We start from the raw sequence: 25311 nt of genomic DNA on the forward strand, positions 1-25311 counted from the left end.
TAAATCATCATAACTGAAAAAAAGATAAATACCATTAATTTATAGAATTCACTGCACCAGTATATTTCTCAACTTCTAGTTTTGATAATTTAATAAAAGACGGATGTACTCATGTACAGGTGAAAGTTGCAACAAATCTCCAAAAAGAAATACATGTTTTTTGCCGAACTATCCATTATCACAATCCATAATATTAAATATCTCTGTTAATCAATGATATATGTATTAAAGTGATATGTAAAATATCTCATTGAAACTTTATCGATAATTATTGAAACAATATTCTTAAGTTGCTTTCATATAATTTTAAGGACTATATCAGAAAAATTATTTATACTTGGCAGTATAGCCATATTCTGTTGATAACTGAAACAATGAATAAGTCAATATTAAAAACTGTTATCAGTTGATGCAGTTACCGTTGTGTCTTTTTCAATATAATCTTTAACTCAACATCTAATAGTTTTTTATCAAAAATATATTTTCTTTAATCAAAGAAATATTTGTAAAAATTAATCTATTATTATAAAATAAAATAAAGTTAGCTGTGCATTAAATATCACCTGATATGCAAAAATCAATAACAAATAATTACAAATCACGTCAAAATTTGCGTACAGCGCTTTACGCTGCAAAACACCTATAAGACATCAAAAATGACGTTTTGACAGCCTAAATAACACGACTGAGAATTCTTGCGTGCAATTTCATTATTATTCACTTTATACTAGTTCTGTGACGTGCAACGTGTTTATGAAACCTATAAAATGTTTCGAAAATTAAATTTAGCAAGAAATATAATGTAAAAAAACATTTTCCACCCTCTTCAACAGTTGTCAAATCATTTAAGAGCTTTCATTCTATATAATAATTAGTGAAATTCGAAAGCATATTTTATACAAAGAGAGAAGTATTTAAAATATTTGCAAAATTTGTATTTTTGAAACATCTTAATGTTTTATAAATTCTTGAAAAGAATCATATTGTTAAATTTTATGCATACATACAACAAATAATTACTTTAAAAAATTGACGAAAGTCAAGGATCAATTTACTGCTAAATATAATTGATATTATATAATATAGTACTTAAAATTATTTTATATATAATTCTTGAAGTCAGAGAGAAAGAGAGAGGGGGGGAGAAGGGATGAAGGGGGAGAAGAGAGAGAGATTATTCGTTATATTTATAATTTGTGAAGCTAACTTTTTGTGAACAAAATTAATGTCTCCGTCTCTGAAGAATTCTATCATTTTCGAAAGAGTTTTATAATCTTTCTAATCGTTAGCAATGTTAGTTAATTCTTTTACAATCATATGTAAGATACATATTTCCGAAACATCATACGCGAAAAATCGTAATATTTTTTAATAATTCTTTTAAAATATATAGGTGTAGCAGTTCGATTAAAAGATATTTTTAGAATTCGTAGAATGCCCTAGAATCTAATGTAAATAGAATCTAACCAAAAAGTCAGAAATGAGAAAAAATTTTTTATTCTTAAGATAAAAAATAATTAGTAAAAAAAAATAATGTGCAAGAATTACAATATTAATATAAAATTTATTTTTATAGCAATGTTTATACATGTCATTAATTTTATTTTGTATTACATATATATATATATATATATATATATATATATATGTATATATATATATATACAGGGTGGGCCATTTTAAGTGATCCACCTCAATAACTTTTTTATATTTGAATGTATAACAAAATGTTTCAAATAAAAGTTGCTTGACTTCGAGGGGGACAGAAGATGGGTGGCAAAAATTTGACCTTGGATAGTCATTTGAAGGTCACATAAAGATTACCTTCAATTTTTTTAATGGAACCCCCTATTTTTCATTGCATATTCTTGTAGCTTATCTCGAGAGCTTTCTAAAACACTATAATTAAGTATCTTTTTATTAAGTACTTTTTGAGTTATAAGGCTTGAAATAATTTCTTAATTTTACATAAACCATAAAATATCTAGTAAACCATTTATTTTTCGATTATCTTACCTTCATACTTTTATATACAAAATAATGAGAGGAATCAATTGGTGTAAAGAAAACATACAGTTGTTTTTAAGAAAAAATATGGAATTGTTAATTGCAAATTACATATTTTTTCTTAGAAACAACTATGTGTTTTCTTTACACCAATTGATTCCTCTCATTATTTTGTACATAAAAGTATGAAGGTAAGATAATCGAAAAATGAATGGTTTACTAGATATTTTATGGTTTATGCCTTACGTGTTAAAAGCTACTGAAACGCGTGAAGTTTCACGTGTGAGTGTGTGTGTGTGGAGCAGGATAGGCTCACCGGGAGTCCAGGTTCGCATAAATAAAAAAACACGATTTTATGTTATAAATGCATGATAACTCGAATTCGGTATTGCTATTACCCTTATTTTCGGAGTAATTTGCGTGGTGGTTTTAAAGCTAAAGTAAGGTTAACACATGTAAGCAACAGCTTTTGAGTGCTTGTTGAATATTTAACCTTGAATTGATCTATTCAAGGTCACACCAACAAACTTTAAAATATTTTTTCTGACGTAAAATTTTCCGCTCTTTTCGAATCCGGTGTCAAAAATAAGGGTTTCCATTTATAAAACTCTCTCTGACCTTTAAATGACCTTGAAAATTGACCACAAGGTCAAAATGGTCATGGTCGTTGGCACATTTGAGCTTGATCTACCTGCTAAAGGTACCTTTATAACGTTTATTTCGCCTATAAATTTAAATAAACAGTCAGCAAGCAGTTTTTCAACATTTGACCCTGATTTGACCTTCTCAAGGTCACACAAAAAAAATTTAAAATATTATTTCTGACGTAAAATTTCCCGCTCTTTTCGAATCCGGTGTCAAAAATAGGGGTTTCCATTTTAAAAAATTACTCTGACCTTCAAATGACCTTGAAAATCAACTGCGAGGTCAAAGTCAAGGTCACCCTCAATTGGCCCCCTTTTAATCCTACAACGTTTGTTAAGGTCATTTTTTGCTATCACCCTTATCTTCGGAGTAATTTGCGTGGATGTTTTATAATGGGACACCCTGTATATGTATATTTTATTCCCGTAAATACATATATTTCTCGGATAACATAATAATACATTTATCAAAAGAATAACACATATATTTCATAAAAACTTGTATATTTATTTTAAGTATCTTAGGAACATTTATGTTATATTTATATTTTTATTGAGGAATTAAAAATATTTTAGTAAGGTTTACTTTTTTTTTTCTTTTTATAAGTGTCCGCGATATATAGAATCTAATCTTTGTCTTCATATTACAGCTAATATTAATAGTATATATTAATCGTAAGAAGATTTCTAATAGTAATTCTGATAATAATTAGTAGATTATTAGTAGATAGATAATATATTTTGCTTTCACTCTATAATTCATATTCCAAATCGATTCATATCCCTTGCGCATAAGTGTAAGTAGTTTAAAAATATAAATACGTACGACAGAGAAAGATAAATCGGGCAATGAACGATCAAGAGACTATAGTTTCTCGTCTTCTCATCTTCACGTTCCACAAATTACGTATAGTGCAATAAACAAAAATACAGTACAACGTTTGCTTTTCAAATAAACTTTTAAACATGCTTTATGAATCTGCCTATAAACGGTATCGATTTTATTTTTTCAGTAACGTAGTCCAAGAAAAATCTTACCGTTTCAACATTGTTGTAAATAAAATATAATGCACCAAAGTGAAATAATAATATCGTCGTGATATGAAGAATGTACATCCTATAATCTAATAAAGAAATAAATAAGCTTCATAGAATACGATAACATAAAAATTTTTAACAAAAATATATTTTAAATATAAAATATATTTTAGGACTTCCATTTCCGCCGGTATAGCTGGTGTCACATGTAGCGAGAGAGAGTTTATTCAAGCGATGAAAAAATGGGTTGGAGAGTATTAGTTGAAAGAAGGAGAAGATTTGGAGGAGGAAATGGAGACGAAGGAGCGTGTGAAGGTGAAAAAGGCAAGGGAAGGTGTAGGGGATAGAGGAAGAAAGATAGGAGAAAGTGCTGTGTGGAGTCAATTGGACGTAGACTAGCAGTGTGTAGATAGGCGAACGCAGGGACGGAGCAGCGACGGGCGACATAGATTAAGTGGTGGAAGTAAAGAGGCAGCGAGAGAGGATAGAGACAAAGGAATGGAGGAATATGGAAAAGATAAGAAGAGTAAGAGGAAACCGGGGTGGCCATGCAAGGGAAAAGAGATATCAGATAGAGAGAGGAGTGCAAGTATTAGTAGCATGAGAAGTATGGAAGAATTTGTGAAGAGGGAAAGAGAGGAGAGAAAAGAGAGAAGAAGGAAGGAGGAAATAATCTTCAAGAAAAATAAAGGGAGTAAAGGGAAATAAATGAGATAAAGAGAAGAATGGAAGGCAAGCGCGTTTATATACGCTTATGATGCAAATGGGTTAATACACAAAGATTCTGCAAATTTTATAATCAAATGTTATATATCCACTTCTTTCTTCTGCTTATTGAAACATTTATCTTACTGTTTGTACATGTTTTGAAGATCTCTATAAAATATTTAGCAGATTTTATTCCTGATAGTTTTTATTATTTATTAATAAAAATACAAAGTAAGTTTGCGATGCAGTAAGTAATGAGTGAGTTGAGGTTATACAATATATAGTTAGGTAACAGAACACGAAAAAAGTTATCAATTCACAGCGCCAACACGCGGTAATCCTGTGAATGCAAAGTCTGAGAAGCGCCAAATTTTAACAATTCCTAATATGGCAATGATATTGTTTGATTGTATGAAAATATCGCGAAATTTAATAAATTTAGGTAAAGAATACTTACATTTTTTGACGCCGACGGGCTTTCGGCAAAGTAGATAGATCTTCTTTCATGCAATATTGCCGTATGCCAAGGATTAAATGCTTAAAGTATTTCATCTTATCGAAATTATAAATCATAGTTGGAAATATTTTGTTATCTAATGGTGTTAGATCGTCACATAAAGTAATTATATTTTTATTATAAATTATCCATTGCCTCGTGATGAAATATCGCAATACTGCGAGATTGTTTAACATTTGTTTCTGGATTCTGACCATACTGTTTGTAAGAATAACGAAAAAAGATAATAATTATGGAAATTTATACGTTTACATAATATTGTGTAATTACATGTGTAATAAAGCAAAAATGTCAACAGATAAAAATGGATAAAACATATATAATGTCTAAAAATATTTAAACAGGAAACTTACAATCTTTCTTGTCCAAATATCAGCATCAGAAAGTCGATGAAGTATGCGGGTATGATTTGGAAGAATAAGACGATAATATTATGCACAAATTTATTGCACAAATTTATTGCATAAATTTATATAGTAAGGTGCCATCTGGATACCAAACTTGTCCCTCGAAAGGATATTCGTGAAAAAGTTGTTTATTTTTCTTCCATACCTCGCTCCATGTGATACGCATTGTATCGATTTGCGATGTCATATTGACTACGAGTATACTTTTCGAACTAAAAATGATAAATCAAACAGAAAAAAATTAATATTTCTTTCTTTATTTATAAATGAAAGACAATTGTGCAAATATAAAATAGTTAAAGAATGCAATTCAGTTAAAGAATATATAAAAAGCTTCTGAACATTTCTCTCTATTGCATATTATTAAATAATTTAAAAATTGTAGTAAATTTATTTTTAATAAATCACGACAATAAATTTAAGAGAAGTTTAAAATTTAAAAAAAGATGAGATACTTTAACAGTTTACGATACTTTAATTTAGATATTTTATAACAATTTAAAACATTACATAATTTTGATATCAAAAATGTTTTAAGGAGCACTAATGACAAAAAGATTTGTTTATATTACGAGCATATTAGATGATTAAATGTCACTTTAATTTAAATTGTAATATATTTTACTATTGCAGAAGAAAAGTTTGAACAAAATGAAAACTTACTTTCTCAGGCTAGTGGCTATTTTGTATGCAATTATTATTAAATCGTTAATTGCAAGATCAACTGGTATAATTTCGATATTAAGATTGCCGTTGCAATGTATTCGATTTCATAATACCCTTGCCTACACCGACAAATAATCTTATAGGTCCATTTAAATTGTTGACCCATCCTGGTAACGGTTCCTTGTAAGAAGGGAACACTGCGACGAGATTCATTAATTTTTATATTTTTCTTTGTCTATACACAGTCTCCGGGATATTATATTTAAAAATTTTTGTAATTAATAAGATACACTGATAATTACCGATTGATAGTCTAGCAATGCAACAAGGCAGTTCAGGAAATTCATTGGCTACCAACTTTTCAGTCAGATGTTTCGAATATGTATAAATATTTGGGTGCGGATGTATTAATCTAAAAGAATTGCAAAGATAAACACGATAAAATCTTATATATTTTTCTATGCACAATTAAGAGAGAGAACTTAATTTAATTAAATTAATTTAGTCATTTAATTAAACATTATAAACATTAGTTATAAGCATTATATTTACATATTACTAATACTGTTTTTTAATATTCCTTCATCAATATATAGTTAATTTATTTTATTAATTTATATAATTATTACAATAATTTTTAAATATTTAAATATTTAAAATTTCAAATATTATAAATAGTTGAGAAAAATTATAATTATAGAATATATTATTAATAAGACTAAATAAAATATATTTGCGCAAGTCACGCTTATACTGAATGTTGTTAATTATTAAAATCGATTTTAAGATGTCGTTAATTATTAAAACCAATTTTTAATTACTTTGGCGTAATAAGATCGATAGTATCTTCATCTAAGCATTGAACGAGTCTCATGATATCCTCAGGGTCATTAGAGATGTCATATATACGCTCGCCTACTTCCTTTTGATCAACGTGACAGAAGGCTGTGCTTAGATGTATAAAAGCTTGTAGATGCTTCATTTCGTTTCCCAAGTTTAGTATCCTTTTTGTACCATTCTTGAAAAGTAAGTCAAAGTCTTATGTCTTATAAATCATTAAGAATATTATAATATGCAAAATTAAGTCTAAAAAATATACTATGTCTCATTATTTATAAAGGATTCCGCTCAAATCTTATAGAAAAGTGGTTTCAGTGAAATTGTCTGAAAGTTGGATATGTTTTAATTTATGACTTCTTGATCAAAAGTCCTAGTGGGCACGATCTTTAAAAATGGGTAAATTTTTCGTTACAGACATTCAAAACGGACAATTTAATTTACGCTGGAGATGCTCTTCGACATTACATGTGGAAATATGTTGATATATTCGCGCGTATATACATACAGTCTATGCGGATGTATATGCATATACAGAATGTGCCGTTTTAATTGTATCTCGATTAACATCGCAGAAAGTGGTCGGATGAAAAAATAATTCGAAAAGTACTTAACAAAGAAATACTTTATTTTAATGTGCTTTGGAAAGCTTTCGAGATGTGCTATAATAAATACGATAAAAAATGAGGAGTTTAATTTAAAAAAACAAAGTTGAATTCGATCACTTTCTACATTGTTAATTAGGGTGTGCAATTAAAACGCTCTGTATATACATACGAGTACACACACAAAGCTCATGTATACGCGCGAATATATCAACACAATTTCACATGTATTGTCGAATACATTTTTAGCGAATCTAATTGTCCGTTTTGAATGTCTGTAACGAAAAATAATGTTTAAAGATCGTGCTCATTAGAATTTTTGATCAAGAGATCATAAACTAAAACATATCCAACTTCTAGACAATTTCACTAAAACCACTTTTCCATAAGGCTCGTACGGGGTCCTTTGACTAATTTTTATATTGCTTTAACACGCATACACACATATAAGTCTTTCTAAAAATAAATATCTTTATCTAGATTTTTATATAAAAATCTATTGCGTGAGCAAACAAAGTTTAAAAATAATTATACTAATCAAGTATTTTACATCCAATGCAAACAACTAATAACACGTTATAGAAAATATAAATTCAATTGTTCAAATCGACTAGATTGATAATTGACTTAAATTGATTAGATTTAAATTTCTTTATGGAAGCTAATATCTCACCATGTTCATTTCGACGGCATCTTTCAATTTTGCATTCATTCGAAGACACGCGGCGCAATGAAATATTATGTTTACTTCATTTATTAGTTGCTCACGTTTTTCATCAGTAAGGCCCAAGTTGTCCGAACATATGTCACCATTAAACGGTATCACTTTCTTCAAAACTTGAGGCTGCTCAGTTCATATTCTTTGAAATAACTGCATAAAAATATCTGTTCTATTTGTTAATCTCGTGCATATATTACCATTCATTGTTTATAAACATTTTATAAACATTTTAGTTGAATAACCTTAATTAATATTAAATCTATTTATATTTAAAACTTAATATCTTTATAAAAAAGGTTATATGCATTTTTTTCATAAACTTACTATTTTAGCTGTTATATGAAAAAATAATAATTTTAAATACAATTAAATTTATATAAATTTAAATTTATATAGAATTTAATATAATTTAATGCAATTAAAATATATCACAAATGTATGTGTATGCACAAAATTTTTTTTCTCAAATCAATATTTTCAGAGATAAAAAGCATTAAAATTGTGAAGTTCTTTTGTTAATATGGTTTTTTCTTATTAATATTTTTTAATAAACAACGAGCGACGGCTAAAATCTTTTGAATATTACTCAGGACAGTGACCTTGACATATATATGTCAAGCTCAAGGTCATCAGAGGTTGCTCCCCTAAAGTAAATAATTACCTAAAATATATAGCAACATTATCTTGTAAAGGATAACAAAGATAATATGAGTCACACAATATTAAGGATAACAAAGATAATATGAGTCACACAATATCTTACAGGTAATTTGAACATATCTTCAAGTCGATTGTCGCAATTATAACTCTTCTTGTCTCGCATTAAGATATAGATTTTATTGAGATCTGAACAGCTGTATAGCAACTTTTCTATGAGGACCTTGCCCATAAAACCAGAAGCACCAGTAATGAAGATGGTCTTGTTTTTGTAGAAGGATTGGATCTCAGACTTTGATTCATTCATAGCTGAAATTGATCATATATTGCAAAATTTGTGATCACGACAGACAAAAAAAGAAAATGTATTTTACTACGCGGTAAAATATATAGGAAACCACACAAATTTGCTTTGCAGTATAATATTAATAGTGTTCGTATTATTATACAACTTGACGCGAAATGTATATTATTACATTATTTTCAAATCACCGTATTACATCGCAACTCATAATTTTCATGGAAAAGCTTGCGACGTAATATTTTTACAATCCTCGGATGTTCAAACGTCGTCAAAAACACAAATAACGAAAAAATAATATTACCGCTTGGAGGAACAGAGATGGAGGTTGTACTACGTTAACCGCGGCGAAAAAAAATAATAGTAACATAAATTAGAAAATTTTTGAAGCAACGAAATATAACAATATGATTATGATCCGCTATCGAATTATTAATTATATATAATTAATAATTCGATAGCGGATCATAATCGTAAGATAATCTATCAAAATTCGCAAAACGTGAAAATCAAGAAGATCGAATATTCACGATACCGAAAATCTAAGGCAATGCTATCACATTCCTGATATTTCTTATCCTTTTTTATGGCCAGACTTAGCAAGACCGAACGACCTATCGAAAAATGTATAACGATATTTTGACAATCAAATCGTCGCCTTACTTTATTTTTCCGTAAACGCACTTCTACTTGCTCTAATTTTTAATCTCGATATTCTGAAAGCATTCGGTTCGAAAGAATACCTAATAATCGAGCGAGAATGATTAATTAATTCGCGAAGACGTGATAACTCGCTTGCGATGAACACAGTTAATGCGATCGATAATCGATAGCCGTCGAATGCCGCTTACGTCTCTCTTACTTTACTTCTCGATATAACGCTCCTAACATACGCAAATCTTTCGAAATTTAGCAGTTTCATATTTTGCCGTAATTTATCACGCACCAGGACACGCTCACACACGCGGCATATCATGAATTAAGCACGAATCATACAATGTAATAAGCGCGGAAAAAGCACTCACTCGCAAATTCACGAAACGTAAAGCTCACACACACACGCTAATTATCACACGAAAATTGCACGAAAATCTATTTTGCAGTAATATGTTTGACAATGTATGTTAAATGTTAAAAGTTTAAATTTGAAGCAATTTTCATGAATAGCAATGATGATGTTTCAGCGGTTATACTTCCCACTTGTTTGCATTATTTCAAAATAATGGTGATAAAAAAAGAGCGAAAAATTTGACTGACATTGATGATACAGTGTCAATCAAACTTAAATATATTCAGAAATTGCGAAATAGAAATTTCTTATGTTGTGTAATTAGTATGCGTCAGTTAAAGATACATAATCTACATTACGTTTTGCTCATAATACACCTTTCTTATTATACAAACTTTCATTTTCAATTAGTTTTGTACGAACCAAATTATTCAAAATAATGAATGATAAATGAAATTGTTTTAAATCGTAAAACTGTATTTTGTAAAATGTACCGTTCCTTTAACATATTTTGTTCAATTGCATTTCGATTCGAAAGGAAAAAGAAGTTGTATCTGCAAATAAACGTTTAAGGTTTTTATAAAATCAGAAGTGACAGGTCATAATGACGGTGATGGCGTAAAAACAAATATTTAATTTAGAATTATTAATAATATTTTTCCCTTACTTACTTAAAAGAATGTAGAAGCATAAGAAATATTAAAATCAAGTAAAAAGATTGTAAACTGAACACTAACAAGTTTAAAAATTTATAAAAGTTATAAAATTTAGTTATAAATTTATAAAGTTATAAATCTATAAAATTTATAAAAGTTTACTAATTTTTTTAATCGCAGAATTTCTATCATCTAATCCTATTTGTTTCGAATGATTAATAGTTATCATTTCTTAGATTTATTCAAAAACACAATAAATATATGTATAAATTAAAGTTGTGATTCTCATAATTATAATACCATAAAATAATGAAATTTTTTGTGCAATAAATATTATGTGCATCACAAAAATATGCATGCAATTTAAGCGTCACATTCCCTATTAAAATTTGTACGTAGCGTAACGATAGTTTACAAAGAAAACAAAAATATCATAAAGTTAGCGAATTATTCGAATAGATAAATTAATACACGCATGTATAGTATCATTAATAAACGAACAAACATTAACATGATTAAAATACACCATTATTCATACACATTCATGTATTAATGTTTAAAATAAATTAATTAAATTAAAGCAAATAAAAATAATAAAACTGCAAAAAAATATGTGTATGTGTGTGTAAATGTGTGTGTGTGTGTGAAACGTGTCATGGAATAAAAATAAAAATTATTTGATATAATTATTCTTATTTAAACGAAAAGTATATAAGAAGATATAATATCAGATCAGAGACATTTAATTTGATACCATTTTTGAAGCAAAAACTCCAATCAGCTTTTATAGAAACCCAAATAATTATGTAATTTATATTGCGCATAGCGTCCTCTAAAGGTGCCATTCAAGAGAAATATTGCATACATGAATTCAGCTTGACAAGACCTTTCAAACGATATATAACACATATCCATTCGCGATTAACACTTCGTGCACTTCCCTTGTAAGGAACAACTAAACACTTATATGAATACTTATATGAATAAGAATCGAGAATACTACAATTCATGTTTATATAGGTTATATATATTATAGTTCCATCTACATGGTATCAATAAAATTTACATTCCATTTATAATCCTTCTTATGTTGATAACTTTTCAACGAATCACGAGCGACGGCTGAAATCTTCTGAAGGTTACTCTTATTGTTAGAAGGATGACCACTACAACATATGTCAAGGTCAAGGTGATCAGAGGGTGCTCTCCTAAAGTAAATAATTACCAAAATATGTTATGGTGTTTAATGGTACGATGTTTAGAAAAAATTATGAAAATATTTTTTTCCAAAAAAACCGACTGAAAAAATTTTCAAAATATTTTCGTTTTTTTATGGGATGTACTTGAGATACTATTACCATTTTTTACTAAAAAAATCCTCAACTCATCTAGTATAACATATTTAATTTTCAAAACGATCGGAAGGGCACATTATAGTTAAAAAAAAATTGAACAGTTTGAGCGTATAGCGTATGGTTTGCCGAGCGCTGCCTGTATCTCGCTTTTATCACTAACAGTCACTTACGACCCATAGCGAATACTATATTTCAAGCAAAAATTGAAGATAGAATTTAGTTTTAGAAGAAAAAAGGTTTTTTGAAACTTGACAAATCAGAATGCTTTATTGTGAATTCCCTCGCCTGTTACAAATTGGGGTGCTTGTTTAACGTGGGTCTCCTTGCCTCTCACTAATCGGAGAGCTCGTTTATCGTAAATCCCCTTGTCTCTAATAGCACAGTGTACAATTGCAATGTATCCAATTGTACTGTGCGCCAATGAACCACTCCCATTTGTAACAGGCGAGTGAACTCACAATAAACGAGCATCTGATTTATCAAGCTTCAAAAAACCTTTTTTAATATTGCTATTTGCTTGAAGTATAATACTCGCTATGGGTAAGCTACCGTTAGTGATAAAAGCGAAGTACAAGCAGCGCTCGACAAACTATACTCGGCACGCTCAAACTGTTCAATTTTTTTTAACTATAATATACCCTTCCGATCGTTTTGAAAATTAAATATGTTATACTAAATGAGTTGACGGTTTTCTTTTAGAAAAAAATGGTAGTAGTATCTCAAGTATATTTCATTAAAAAAACGAAAATATTTTGAAAATTTCTTAAGCCGGTTTTTATGGAAAAAATATTTTCATAATTTTTTCTAAACATCGTTACGTTTTCTAAACCATTAAATTCCATAACATATTTTTTTTTGTCGGCTTATCCATTGAAGAGAAAATTCTTTTTTTCGATTTTCAATTTAACTTTCATATAAAATGTTTTTCAAACATGATATTTTGCAAAATTCATTTTTACATCACTGCTAACTTATGATAAAAATCTCAACGAGATTTGTGCGGAGGCAGCACACAGTATACTCATCCTGCTATGACCTATCGTTAATATGTATTAAATATACGTAGATATGATTTTATATGAAATTTTTGTATAAAATATTTTTCGATATTTCGAATAATTTTTTAGATATATTGAAAAAAGCAAAAGATTGCTCTACATACAAAGAGTGATTTCACTCCTTAGAAATGTTTTCAAGCAGCAAGTGAAAATTTCCTATTTACCTCTTTACTAATTTATCTATTTACCTCTCCACATATGTGCAGTTTCATCGAAATCAAAATTTCCGGACTTTTCGGAGAGATTATCTTGTTAGTTTTATTACATTCATCAATTCGACGGATATTTAAAAAAATATTTGATTTATTATTATTTTAAATATTTTAATGTCTTCGACATAATTACAAAGCCTATAGTATTTTACATTTATTTTTTTTTTTTATTAAAATAAAATATTATTCAGAATTTTTATACATTATAACATATTTTTCTAATAATTTAGCATTTTACGGAATACATTTTATTCTCTCTCTCAATTCTATCTAAAAAACCTTGCAAAGATAAAAAAAAATACGCCAAGTACTTAAAAAATATTTCGCTTTGTATGCAACAAAACGTTTAATAAAAAAGTGTCTAAAAATAAAATATTTCGCTTTGTATGCAACAAAACGTTTAATAAAAAAGTGTCTAAAAATAATTTACAAAAATTTTTCCGCAAAAATTAATTTGTAGAAAGGATATAAAATTTTACAAAAAGATGTGATATTTCTCTAAAAAAACCTTACAAAGGTTAAAAAAATACGTCAAGTACATAAAAAATATTCTACCTTATATGCAACAAAATGTTTATTGAAAAAAGTCCTTAAAAATAATTTATAATAATTATTCCTTACAAAAAAACTATTTTTCAAAAAAACAAAACCTTAGCGAATTATCATAAAAAAATATAAAAAATAAAATATCAAAACTAAATAGGAAATCAATAATTACTATTATACAAGAACAATTTGTAAATTTGATATAATATTTGCCATGAAATCAATTTTACATTGCAGAAATATTATACACAAATTCTTCCTAAAAAATTAAAACGCATTTTATATTTATTCAGAGAAACTTGATTTTTAAAATATTTAAAATCAACACTAAATAAGAATTAGGATTCTTTTAATTCCTAAAACATTTTTCATATAATGTATATACTTAAAAAAAAACGTTTTACGCAAGTTTTAAATCGCACAGTCTTTAAATCCAAGTAAGTTATGAAAACTTGGCGTGTCCGGATCGTTTACATTATAAACAAATATATTCCCAACAAAATATAAAATTTTAAACATTATACAATTAAATATTAAATCTGTGCTGGATTATGATCCGGGCACGCCAAGTTTTCATAACTTATTTCGATTTAAAGACTGTGCAATTTAAAACTTGAGTAAAACGTTTTTTTTCTATAAATTATATTTAGGAATAACTTTTTTATTTTTGAAAATTGTTAGTGTACGGTTAATTAGTTTTTCTACAAGTCATAATTAACAGATTTTACATTTTTGTGGTGCACCGTTTCTAAAATAATAAATTTTGGTTTTTAAATGATGTTGGTTAAATTAAATGATGATGGTTTTTAAAAATTATTATTATACGCTAAGTTGGTCTTTGTAGAAATCTTAACTAACACAGGTTTATATTTTTGTGGTATACCGTTTCTGATATTAGATTTCACCTCCAAGGGGTGGTTTTTAAAAATTGTTATTAAACGCTTATTTAGTTTTTCTACAAGTCATAACTAACTTACGCTTAATTAGTCTTTGTAGAAACCTTAACTAACGGTACAGGTTTTATATTTTTGTGGTGCATCGTTTCTATTAGATTTCGAAATATTAGATTTCAAGGGGTTGTTTCTAAATTATTACTATTTTTCAAAATTGTTATTATATGACAATTTTTTTTAGAAATTTTTTTAAATGAAATGAGTTCCATATTTTTACGTTCCGAGGTATTAACTTCCATCTCCCAAGGGGTGATTTTTGAAAATTATACGAAATTAAATTAATCTCTCACACGTATGCACATACATACACACGTGTATGCACGCACATATACATATAATCTTATTTCTTAAGACGTATTTGCACATTCGACACAGTAATCGACATAAGCGCTGTAAACGTGCTTTGAACGACAAACTCGCTTTACGTGTGTGCGTGCGAGCATGTACGTGAGTCTGAACCTGGAAATGAACATGATGAAAAAAGAAAAATGTCACAATTCTGATATGAGAGCATTATTTCTCGGGATTGACTGCACCAATCTTATTCAAACTGGTCGCAATCAAAAGTCTTTACTCATATTATAAAAGTGCCGTTAGATTTATGATTACAGCTTTAATTCTTGAAATATTTTAATCGAAAGTTTATAGGACCCAAAATTCCGGATAAGGTACTTGGTAGCGCCGCGTCGAGAACAATAACTCTCAATGCTCGGATCCAATCTTTTATTTAAGAGAACAATGACTCTTAATGCTTGGATCTATTTTTTATGTACTTGGCGTATTTTATGTATTTAAAATAAATAAATAAAAAGATATAAATATATATTTTGAAGTATATAAAACATAGTATTTCTTTAAAAAATTATATATACTATATATTATATAGCATCTCTTTAAAAAATTTTTTGTTGTGTATTCTACAAAAAGTAATTTTTGTCTTACCATATTTTATTCATATAAACGGGCAATCACATGCTATTAAGTTTCCAAATAAATTATGATGAAATATGAAATATTAAGTTCATAATTTTGAATTATGATAATTATGATAATTTTGAATTATGTTTAAGTACTATATACTAGGTACTATATACAAAATTTCAAAATTAGAATGATTGATGGAAACTAAATTAGCATATACATATAATCAGTTCATTTCATAAATGAATAAAATAAAAACATTTTAATAATTTCTAAGTAAGTTAAAATAAAAAAAATCCAGCATTTTTGATGGATTTGCTTGTTTTAATGTTATCAAAACATTGACATTAAAAAATATTAATAAAAATTTATTTTTTAATAATAATTTCAAATTTGTTATATAGTATTAGTGAAGTGTAAATAAAAACATTTTATGATTACGGAAATACAAATAAATTATGTTATAAAAACAGCTTTCTTATAATTGTTATTATGTAACTTATGTTATTATGTAACTTATGTTATTATGTAACTTAAATATACTAATATGGTTATAAAAATAACTTTAAACTTTATTTTATTAAAAATATCGTTCCAGGAACTGCGATTAATCCTTTGCCGAAAATTGGTTCCGTAAGTTTATATAGTATACTAAACTTTTATCCACACTGTTTTGTAAACTTGCCTAGAATGTTGTGTAAATATTTTTAAACATTTTGAATATATATCTGTTGCGTTATTTAAACTCACACAATTAATATATACTTTAGAAAATTTCTTTTTCTTTCTTTCTCTTTGACTCTTTCTCTTAAATTAATGATATAATAATGACATGCGTAGCATAGTTTGACACGCCCTACGGCGTGCAATAAATTTTTATCGCAAATCTCATACTAATTACAGTAAAATATGGACTTCTCCCTACAAATAAAAAAAGAAATCTGTACGATTTTTTTCGCAGAGTTATGGCGTATCAAAGTTACCCTTATTTTTTCAGTTATCGCTAGCATTAGCATTATTCAATAAGCACAACGAAGAAGTTGCTAGTCGGATTTGGCGCATCATGTATGTGTGTGTGTGTTTTGTGCGCGCACATTCATGCGCATTTGTCACAGCAGAGATAAGGATCTTCTGGTTCGTCACTTTTGCGGTATTTAGTGACTTCAAACTATCTCTGCTATGATTAATACGCACGAATGCGCACGGTGCACGCACACACGTATTGAGTAATATTAGTACTAGCGGTAACTGAAAAAGTAAAAAAGTAATTTTAATATGTCATAACTCCATGAAAAAAATTGCACGAATGTCTTTTTTTTATTTGTAAGGAAAAGTTTCATTTTATTATAATTAATATGAGATTTGTGAATTAGAACGTGTCAAACCATGCAAATTTTTAAGGACAGAACATGCTCTTTTGGAAAAGTGGCGAGAGCGGGTGAGGTTACATTCAAAATTTCACAAATGTTTCTTAAAGTGCAGACTTCAAGCAGTTTTGTAAAGTGCAAACTTGAAAATGAAATAAAAATTTTTCAAATACAATAATTTTTGATGGAGTTATGCTAATTTGAATTTATGTGAAATTTTTACATAAAGTTACCTACGCGATAATTTTGTTGAGCAGTGTATATAGGGTGATTCAAAATAACCCTATTGTCCTTGAAATGACACATTCTTGAGTTAATTCTAAGACGATTTTTCTTTTGGCAAAATGTCGTCCGACGCTTAATTTTTGACTTATTAAAAGAAGTAATATGACAGGTCGGCTACAAAAGGCAGGCAAGGGTGGCGTGATCCATCGTGAGACGTGGGTGCTTACGCGGAGCGCCTGCTGCGATCACCTGATCGCTACAGACATACACCCACATACGAATACGTACATTCCCTCTCTCTCTCTCTCTCCCCCCCTTCCTCCCCCTCTTTCTCCCTCTACTTTTTATTATTATTTATTTTCGCTTTAATTATTTTTAAAAATTTTAATGTGTTTTTTTTACGAGAGAAGGGAAAATGCATTTTATGCATACTCACCGGGCGATCCGGTGCATTATGTGGGACTGGAGTACTAAGTCGAATTAGCAACTCGGTACTCCCTACCCACTAAAAACCCAAATCTTTCGCAAATTTTCTCTAACACTGTTTATTTGACATCCCGAAATCTGTTTCCACACAACACCAAAGCGTAACATATTACAGATTCGAATTAAAAAATGCCTTGTTCTCCTAAAAGAATTCAACTTCCGATCTGGATGGCGTATTTCTAGTCGGAATCAAAAGTTGAAAATATCATTTGATAAAGCGTACCCGATTTACTTAAAAATTGTTCGTGATTTTTTATGAAAGCCATTTATTTTCATTTTAAAAGGGATGTACGGGTGGTCTGCGACAATGGTGACCTTCATTATTTTATCACAGTTGCTTTCAAGGTCAATTTTAAGATTGACAGAGGCACTTTTAGAAAAAACGTTTGATACAAAAGTTTTTTACTCTTTCACGTATAATTCGAATCTGTAATAGAAAGTGCTATGTTTCCTTACAAAAATTCAACTTCCGATTTGGATGGTGTATTTCCGGTCGGAATCAAAAGCTAAAAATTATCATTTGATAGAGCGTATTTACTTAAAAATACGATTTATTTAAAAATTGTTAGCGATTGTTGATAAAACCCATTTATTTTCATTTTAAAAGTGGTGTACGGATGATCTGGGACACTCTGTACATATACAACGTCCCGCATATCAAAAAATCACAACTTTTTGTATACGTATTATAGTTAGAATTTTCAGAAATCGATTTTTTGCTTTTAATTTACTAAAACTATTATATTATATATTAGTATATTTGACGCAGAATTGCAGAACTATTATAAAATAAACTACAATTCTAAAGATATAATTGATTTTCATGACTTGCAATGCGTGAACTTTAACGCACTATATTTTTGGATTTGATTTTTTGTATTTAATCATCACAATTATTTAAAATGTTTACATAGAACTCTAGAACTATTCAGAAGAATGTTAAGAATTTGAAAAAAAAATTTGATTTTTAGGTACGATGTCTATAAGTTTATAAGAATCACTTTTACTTCGTTTTTCGCTGCTGCCCGATATTCACCGTCGCGAGCTGTCGCTGTTTCGGATAGACGGTGGGCCGTCCTCGCTAATGCACTAGAATGATCGATTACCTATCCATCTGGTTCGCACTCTTATTGGTTAATCTTCTTTAATTAATATCTTGAAATTTTACGTAGTTGTTTGCAAAATGATACAGGACCTTTTAGTTCAGTTTAGCGAGCTCTACTTATGACTTTTTTAACAAACGATGGCTGAGACATCTTGTATATATTTATATTTATAACAAAACACAAAGTTATCTTTTTACCTGTATTTGATCTGCTTCATATATTACAATGAATAATTTGTTGCCTATCCAAAACTTAAATGGAGACGAATAATCTCTTGTCAATTTAATTATAATATCTAAAAATTCTGAAAAATGTTTTATGACTTATAATATGTGATAATTTTATATATTATAATATGTGATATTTTATGCATGATTATAATTTATCAACATATTATTTCGAATTAATGCAATATTAGTAGTGGTTAATTTTTGGTAAATGTTTTTATCTCTTCATTATTACCTTTAGAACTCTGCCGAAAAAAATAATAGGTTTTTCCAATGAGCGGATATGATTTTGGACCAGACATGGTATTTCATATTTTAATAGAAAATTGTTCCCGCCGGTAATTTAAAATGCAGCATTTTATGGCCATGCATGCCAGTATAATTAATAAAATACTTACAAATGCCATTATATTGAATAATGATAACGAAATAATAATATGTTGTACACGAATGAAACTGTTGTCTTCAGATTTTATTGATGCTTTTATAATGTCTCTCCTACCCAAAAATACTGACTTAGCTCCATCCAGTAAAGAGTGGGAGTAAGTTGATTAGCTTATTGTTCTTGATGATTTAACGATTCAGAGAACGCTTGAGACCTGTCGAATGAGTGCACTATCAATTTCAAGAATATTACTGTATGTTTAGATTTTGACAATCTTCCCGAGAACCAGATCTTCATTTTAAAAATTCTTTAGATAGAGAGGCTGCGAACATAAAGCCGTACCAATAGATATGGGACAGTTGGAATTTCTTATAATAACTTTTCGTCTTACAATTCGCGAATTTATTTAGAATTTCGTTAACGCTATCTCGACTGGGCATTCTCAGTATTAGATTTGTTAGGTTTAAATGGTTATATACGCGGGTTAGGTTCCGTTTTTCTATGCGCTATCATTTTTCTGAAGAAGGATTGCTTTGTGTTTCAAATGCAAGCCGATCCTTGATTTTTTTTCTTCCACGATATCGTTTCGAGGAAAGAAAAGAATCATGGAATCCACCGGATGTAACACTACATTAATATTGGTATTTTCCAGGGCTTCCCATAATTTTTCTAGTGGTACGCTGTCGTATGCCTTTTTGAAATCCACGAAGTAGTAAGTGCAATTCTTTATTGACTGCTGTTACCTTTTTTATTACTTATCTCACAGTGAATACATGGTCGATCGATCGTTGATTTGTTCGCTTAGAAACCCGTCTGTTCTTCTGCTTCTGCTTGTTCATATTCCTTTTCCATCTTTTAATTATTTTTCAACCTTTTAGTTGTGTTGGTTACCGCGATCCCTCGATAATTCTTGCATCTCTGTTTGTCCCCTTTCTAAAAGATAGGTGATATGTAACTTTTCATTCTGCCGGGACTTCCCGTCCGTTTAAACAGTTCTTAAATAATTCCGTCTATCGTAGAGGTGGCCACAAATGCGAATTATAATTAAACCGACAATAGGTGGTCAAGACATGGTCATCATCAAACGTCGCGGATGACACTTGCGCTCGCAATCGATGTCGCACGTTAACGAATTCAAAGTTTTAGACTCACACTAATTAGTATAAAAATACTACTTTATTGCAATGACACTTTCCACAAAATCGTCTCTCGCACTGGCACTCTTCGGTCGTTATTTTAATCGAAAAGAACTCTCTCACTTAGAACTTGCGGTTTGAAATTAAATTTCTTTGTCCTCAATCTTACGCAGAAAACGAGATCTAACGACCGTTCGTAGAGAAAATCGAGAGCTTCTTTTTTAAGAGGGGTGAAAAAAATACGAGTTGCGCAATACCTTGATTTTCGGTAGTCTCGCCCAGACTTGTGACAGACAATTATAAAAGTTTGAGGCAAGACGATTACGCGATTACATAAAATTAGCAGAGAGAAAAAAAAGAACATAAATTTTCTTGTAAATTTAAACAGATGTAAAGTATTATTAACTAGTATAAGTTAAACTTTAGACTTGTTTGTGCTACATTTTTTGCTTCATTAAATTATTACGATACACCTTATGCTTGAATTATATTTAAATTGCATTGGAGTTCTATTTGATCTTGCATTGGATAATCATTAATATCACATTATATTTGAGAGATGTATTATAAAATCAACGACATATTTATATAATTATTATTTTTTAAAGTATTAAAATGTTATTTTTTAAAGTTTTTAATTTACAATTACATAATAAATGTAATACGTATTAAATCTATTTCTTGCAGTTTATGAACGTTGATTAGTATATATTTTGTAATCGTTCTCTCGCATGTTATAATTTTTTTTTACAAATTGCATTATATATATAATATTATAGCCTGGAATGTATTTATTAATATCGAGCGAGTTATTTTTAAGAATATTAATATCGAGCGAATTATTCTTAAGAATATATCTCTCTCGAGCCTCGAATGCATTTATTAAAATTTTTTACAATTTTCTCAATAAAAAATAACTGCGAATTATTGAATATATATTCTTAAGAATAACTTACTCGATATTAAAAATCATTTATATAAGTGCAAATGTATTCTTAAAATTTCATGAACATGACCTGACACAACTGATCTTAATTAATCTTTTTTATAATTTTTTAAATCAAAAAGTAAGCGTATAAGTAATATGTATATATGTATATTTGTGCGTATTTGTATATGTATATTTATAATATGTATATTTGTGTACGAATTGATATTGAAAAGCTTAAATGGTCAGTATAGATTATAACAAGTGATTATCGAATTAGAAATGCGAAAAAGGACATCGAAATTATAAATAAATACAATGATTTAATATAAAGATTTTTGGAATAAAACAATCATTATTACTTTTAATAAGAATTTATATCATCATGTACAGAAATCGCGATATATTTTAATTAATTTCTCATTCTATTTGACTAAATTCCTATCTATTGTCGTCTTCACTAATAAAAAAATGAAAATCGTTATAAAATGCAAATTAGATTGCAAAATTATAATCATTTGAATACAATAATCGATCTATCGTCAATTTTCTTTTATTATGATTCTTATTTGCGCACAGATTTCTGTAGTTTGTGACCAGAAATCAAATCTTGATGCTGTTTTTCTGCAAGTGCAGTTTTTCTGCTAACGGCCGAGCGTCACGAAAAGCAGTATCGTCTATGCCGATCTAGTGAGGGTAGCAAAGAGGGCACCGTCGCGTAAAATATATATATATATATATATATATATATTAACATAGAATATTATTTAATATTATACATAATATATAAAATAATATAATAAATTATTATAGTTTCTTTTTCTACGCGACGGTGTCCTCTTTGCTTTTCGCGACGCTCGGCCGCTAGCATGCACTTACAGTGGAAAAAGCGGCACCAAGATCCGGATTTAAATTGTGATGCGCGTCCATCCGCCCCGAAAATCTTAACGAGGCGCGAGCCGAGCTGCCGCGCTAGATAGGATTGCGAGAGTCATATCGAGATCTCCGGAGAGACGAACTATTATTATTATTTCGCGTTCTTAATTGTTATTTTTTTATGTTATATTCATTTCGTATATTAGGCAAACCGTCGAAGCATATCGGGAAGAGGACGAAGAGGAATCTTTCACGACAACCGAAGCGGCGCTTCCATTCCAGCCACAGATTCGAATGCGGAGATAGCGCCCGAGGATCTTCGAGGATAGCGCAAAATCATGGGTGGCGTTCGCTCCAGCAAAAGGAGAAAGAACATCCCTAAAAGCGGCTGTCTAGACCCGAGATTACAGGGCTCGGTCGGCGCCTCCGAGGACGGAGACAAAAGATCGGCTAGAGAAGATCATCGATAAAGAGTCCCCAAATTTAGAAAATTTAAATTATCGGTGCTGTTACAATCTCCGAGACGGCGTTGTCACAGGGCGTCGCGAAATCTATCATGTAGCGGTGCGATTGGTCGCCTGCGCGCAGAATTGACACTGTTATCGATCCTGAATCGCGAGATCCAGGGAGACACTCTGGCGCGGGCGCTAGTCTCAAGTGGTTGTGTTGTCGCTATAGTTTTGTCGTTGTCGTGTGAATTTCGCAGAAACTGAGAAGACGGAGCCGAGGATCATCCCGTTCCACGACAAGAAGCGAGCATATCAGTGAGGTTGCCCATCTTTAATTTATGTGCTATGCCAATTTATGTGTACGCGATTCTGTCCGTTATTTCAACGTTCTGTCATCGTCTCTGACGATGTCCTCTTTGCTACCCTCACTGGACCGACATAGACGATATTGCTTTTCGCGGTGCTCGGCTTTTAGCATGCACTTGCAGTGGGAAAAACAGCATCAAGATCTGGTTTCTGGTCACAAGCAACATAAATCTGTGGGCGAATAAGAATCATGATAAAAGAAAATTGACGATAGATCGATTATATGTATTCAAATGATTATAATTTTCTAAACTAACTTGCATCTTATAACGATTTTCATTTTTTTTTTATTAATAAAGACGACAATAGATAGGAATTTAGTCGAATAGAATGAGAAATTAATTAAAATATATCGATTTCTTCAGATTATGATATCAATTCTTATTAAAAGTAATAATGATTGCTTTATTCAAAAAATCTTTATATTAAATCATCGTAGTTTATTTATAATTTTGATGCCCTTTTTTGCATTTCTAATTCGATAATCACTTGTTACAGTCTCTACCGACCATTTAAGTTTTTTCAATATTAATTCGTACACAAATATACATATTATAAATATACATATACAAATATGCACAAATATACATATATACATATTACTTATACGCTTACTTTGTGATTAAAAAAATTATAAAAAAGATTATTTAAGATCAGTTGTGTCAGGTCATGTTCATGAAATTCATGAAATTCATGAAATTTTAAGAATACATTTGCACTTATATAAATTATTTTTAATTTCAAGCGAGTTATCCTTGAGAATATATATTCAATAATTCGTAGTTATTTTTAATTGAAAAAATTGTACAAGACTTTAGTAAATGCACTTGGAGCTCGAGAGAGATATATTCTCAAGCATAACTCGCTCGATATTAATAAATGCATTCCAGGCTCGAGAGAGATTTATTCTCAAGGATAACTCGCTCGATATTAATAAATGCATTCCAGGCTCGAGACAGATTTATTCTCAAGGATAACTCGCTCGATATTAAAAATCATTTATATAAGTGCAAATGTATTCTTAAAATTTCATAAAAATGACCTGATACAATTGATCTTAAATAATCTCTTTTATAATTTTTTTAATCACAAAGAATTTTTATTTAATCTGTAATCTTAGCAATAAACTTTTTCGAAATCAAAAAGATCACGAATATCTAGGATAATTACATTTACCAAAAGATTATGTAAAAAGATTTGGTAATTATTTACTTATATGGACCATCTCCCGATTTCAATATATCTCACATATGTTATAAAGATCATCACTCTGAGTAATGTTGTAAAGATTTTATTCGGTCATTGTTTATTAAAAAGATATAAACAAAAGAAGTTTCAGAAGTTCATTAATACATTCACCCGAAAAAAAACGGGCCACTAAATTTTAATGCAATTTTTTCACATTTTCAAATAGCGATAAATCAGCAAATAATCACCGATCAAGATAAAGTAGAGCTCAAATTAAAGCTTGAACATTTTTCTTAACAACCAAGAAAACCAAATTTAAATTACAAAAAATATTGTATAAAATGGCAGACGTTGAAGATAACCTTCGAAAAATGGGAAACAAATTATTTTTTTCAACTGTTGCGTTACTCAGAAGAATTTACACGCTAATACACAAATGTATGAATTTTAAAGCTCATTTATTTCTTAACAAATCCACATTTTAAACAATTTTCTACGACCTTTTTTAATAAATCTTTTTTTATACATCTTTTTTTAATAAATCTTTTTTTATACATCTTTTTTGAAGAAAATGTTGCAAAATAGGTCTTTTCGCCGCAACGATTTGCAAGAGGAATCAAACAATTTAAAACAAGAACAAAATTGATTAAGAGTATATTCCAACAAATCGAAGGATTGATAAATGCGAAAGGAGGCAATACGCATTACTAAACACACACGCGCACGCACGCACACACACACGCACGCACGCACG

The 25311-nt window shown here is 29.3% G+C and overlaps 1 pseudogene; it reads right to left on the minus strand.

The window, feature by feature from the left end:
- Positions 1 to 3611: 3611 nt before the first annotated feature.
- Positions 3612 to 9138, minus strand: LOC112638525 (annotated as a pseudogene).
- Positions 9139 to 25311: the final 16173 nt, after the last annotated feature.

Source organism: Camponotus floridanus, unplaced genomic scaffold (assembly GCF_003227725.1).
Source record: "Camponotus floridanus strain SB8 unplaced genomic scaffold, Cflo_v7.5 scaffold319, whole genome shotgun sequence".
Taxonomy (NCBI): Eukaryota; Metazoa; Arthropoda; class Insecta; order Hymenoptera; family Formicidae; genus Camponotus; species Camponotus floridanus.